Raw genomic sequence first — 3,983 nt, 5'->3', positions numbered from 1 at the left:
ATTGATTTCTGCAGTATTGATTTCCTCAAGTTTATTATGTGCACTTTACAAAACACACACATACATATATACAGCTTTTAAATAATGACTATATAAATATTTTCCTTATTTAACCAGCATTTTTCTACAATTAAGTTCTACAGATGGCTGATTTATATTTTATGCTGTCATGTGTAACTTAACATGTCTCATTAAGTGCCAGGGGTCCTTGGTTCAGTCCAGGGCATATTATCCAGTATGTGAAAACACCTTTATAGATTGCAGCAGTGAAGGGAAAGTGAGCAGACAATGCTGACAAAGCCTTTTCAGCTAGACGCTCCCTCCTAGAGATGCTAAGGTAGCAGGAAGTGGATGACTTTGGGTATACCTATTCTGGAGAGCACAAAGTCAGCCATGACCGTGGAAAGAGGTCATTTGTGCTCTATCTAAACCCCTGTTTATCGGTTACCAGCCTGGCTATGTTGTCATGGCGATCATTTCCTTTGCCTTACACAAACTGTCAGTGTTTACAATTGCGAAAACCCAGGAAATCCCGTGACTTTATACAGGTTCAAGTTTTGTCTTTCTATCACTCGATACAGAACAATGTATTAAATGAACACTGCTGCTTTCACACTGGGCTCCCTAAGATGTCTGTCCTGGGGCCTGTACTACGAATCGGGGTTACTGGCTTATCGGGGCAACTTGTTGGATTTAAGGTAGGCTGGGCAAAATGTAAGTGAACGAATATGAAGTCCACTGTGATACCTTAAATGCGATAAGTTACTCTGATAAGCCAGTAACCCAGTAGTACAGGTCACTGGTAACTGCAAGCAGGCCCAATAACCTGCTGTAGAGCTCAGAATGTTGGCGTACAAACCCAGACCCAGTGTAACCCACTTCCAATGTCATATTTGAATTCCTGCTCCATCCTACCTTTCCTCTTCTCCTTTGCAGCCAGAATGGAGGCGATTCTAAGTACTTACCAATTACGCTTTTCTGTGAACCTCTTCCCTAACAGATCCATATCCATTTACTCCGTGGGAGCTGCCTGGGACAAAAAGTGGGCGTCTACCAATAATTAGCTCTGATCTTCAGCAGGCTGTTACCCTGATGAATGTTTCCTTTATCAATCTGCCAAACTCACTGAAGAGCATCAGGAAAGCAAGCTATGATGCTCTGAGATATGAAATATTAATGATCTTACATGGCGTTCGATTTTTTTTTTCTATTGGCAGGTATGTAATGGATAGCGTGGCATGATAATGACAGATCTGCTACAAGCAGATGTTCATGCAAGAAATTAATGTCTGTTAAACTGCAGCAGAATGTTAGTAGCCTAAATTATTCTGCACATGTGAATATTTCATACCTGCTTGAGAAGAAGCCTCAAGCTCCTCCCACACCCCATTTCTACTCCATTTCCACGCTTTTAGACTGAATAGTGTGACAGGCTGTATTTACACTGTTCAGTCTGTACATACACAGTGACACTTTCAGTGCCATTGCTTTGATTAGGTTTGTGGCGACACAGTCAACCATAAAGCGGTGGCCAGAATTTCTAATGGCAGAACCAATAGCATGTGTGACACATTAGCATGGGCCAATGATGGCGTGGACTAAACGTTAGCATGTGCAAACCATTAGCATTGGTGAACCATTAGCATTAGTGAACTATTATCATGATCAAACCTTTAGCATGGGAAAACCATTAGCATCGGGGAACTGTTAGCATGGGGAAACCATTAGCATGGGGGAACTGTTAGCATGGGGGAACTGTTAGCATGGGGAAACCATTAGCATGGAGGACCTGTTAGCTTGGGCAAACGATTAGCGTGGGCAAACCATCACTATGATTAAACTTTTAGCATGGGCAAACTTAGCACGCACAAGTTGTTATTATGAGCGAATCATTAAAATGGGCAAACCATTAGCATGGGCGAGTCATTAGCATGGGGAAACCATTATGACGCATGCTAACTGGATGCCGAGAAGCAATAGGGAAGGTGGGGGCCGGTGCTGAAGTTTCATCCTCACATGATGCTGACTTTATTCCCTTTGACAAACATGTATGTGGGACACTGTTGTTTGCTGTCTTTCTTTGCAAGCTGGGCCCAGCAATCTGGAGAGGAGAGAGTTAAGGCTGCAGCAGCTTCTGCTCATGCATTATTCATAAACGATCAGAGGGAGCGAATCACAGCGCAGAAAAGCAGGCAGCATTGGCAAATATTTCAAAATGTCCTGAACCAGCAACGGGCATATATTACTGCTGCACAGAAATGGCTTACCTATTTTGTATGCTAATTATGGACTGGGACTGTTGGGGGGGGGGTTACCACATAGGGATTACATTGAAAATTTAAAAATTCATGGGCAGAAGGAGCAATAAAATGGCTATAATACTGGCGCAATGGTCAAATTGAGTTTAAATCTTCGCGCCATAAACCTCTTTCTCTTTAAACACTGTTTAAAATAACACTGGCTCCTTTTGACCACTGTCAGCCACTGTATGACTGGAAACTTCCCACGGCCATAAAGATGGGCGGATCGTTAAAAACACATGTGAAAATGTCCTCACAGGACAGCAGGACACCAGACTTGTCCCTCGGCCGCAGATCTGCATGTCAGTGTCTCCTGGAGACCTCCTCCTTATGGTCTTAGTCCCTCTAAGGTGGGGCACTAGAGAATCCTCTCTCTTCGCAAACTCACAGCGGGTGTCTATATTACTGGCCAAGTGCACTAATGCTCATTCATTCTAAATCATAGCAATATCTCAGGGTCATCAATGGGGAAAAACATTTAGCTTTTAATACAATTAACATTTCACTTACCAGTTACTCCCTTCATCTGGCAATACACACATACATACAGATTACACTGAACGATGTAAATATAGGTGTATGCCTATGTAGCGGATATTGCACAATATACAGAATACTGACATAATTTACTAACTTCAGGTGACTGAGGTGTTATAAAGTTTGATTGCAGATGGAATGAAGGACCTGCGGAAGCGTTCCTTCATCCATGTTGGAAGCAGTAGTCTGTTGCTGAAGGAGCTTCATAATTTCCTCATTGTGTCATGCAGGGGGTGAGAGGGACTGACCATAATGGATGTAAATCTGGACAGCATCCTCCTCTCAGCCACCTCCTCAGTGGAGTCCGAAGAGCAGCCCAGGACAGAGCCAGCGCTCCTGACCAGTTTGTTCAGTCTCTTCCTGTCCCTCCCTGAGCTCCCGCACCCCCAGCAGACCACCATGAAGAATATAGCAGATGCTACCATAATGGCGTAAAAGGGTCCTTATTAGTGTCCTGCAGACACCAAAGGACCTCAGCCTTCTCCGCAGGTGGAGACGGCTTTGCCCCAGGACCCAAAGCAACACAACCCTCCATAGCCCTGCACTTTTCTGCCATATTGCCATATTCCATGAGTTTGAAATTTCTTCAAAACTACCAGCCATTGGTCCAAATGTCCTGCTAACACACTAACACTCTCTAGGCACACTAACATACACACCTTTTATAACTTAGGCCTGTTAATGGCACTATGTATAGTAGGTACATAAGTGTAAAAGTCTATGAATCTAAATTGTTATGTTATCTGCAATGAACTGGCGTCCCATCCAGGGCGTCCCATCCAGGGCGTCCCATCCAGGGCGTCCCATCCAGGGCGTCCCCCGCCCGGTGCCCCTTGACCCTGTTACTGGATAAATATTTATGAAAATGGATGGATTGATGTCTGATCAACTGAAACTTTGACATTTTGTAGTTCTTTTGAAATTTGCAACATAAAGTATAGACACATTTCATCATGAGGACAAAAATCATTGCCCACATTCACGTATTGTTTTACCACAATTGGTATGTAACTTTACTTTAGATTACCCTTTTTCATTTGTAAACCTAGTCGAGCTGACAGAACATATAGCCAAGTCAATAAACTGTAACAGGCATTATGGAGACATTGTAAATCTGGAATACATCATCCATTTGGTACAACATAC

This window comes from Brienomyrus brachyistius, chromosome 8 (assembly GCF_023856365.1).
Source record: "Brienomyrus brachyistius isolate T26 chromosome 8, BBRACH_0.4, whole genome shotgun sequence".
Lineage (NCBI taxonomy): Eukaryota > Metazoa > Chordata > Actinopteri > Osteoglossiformes > Mormyridae > Brienomyrus > Brienomyrus brachyistius.
The sequence above is the reverse complement of the archived record's forward strand: the minus strand, read 5'-3'. Positions refer to the sequence as shown.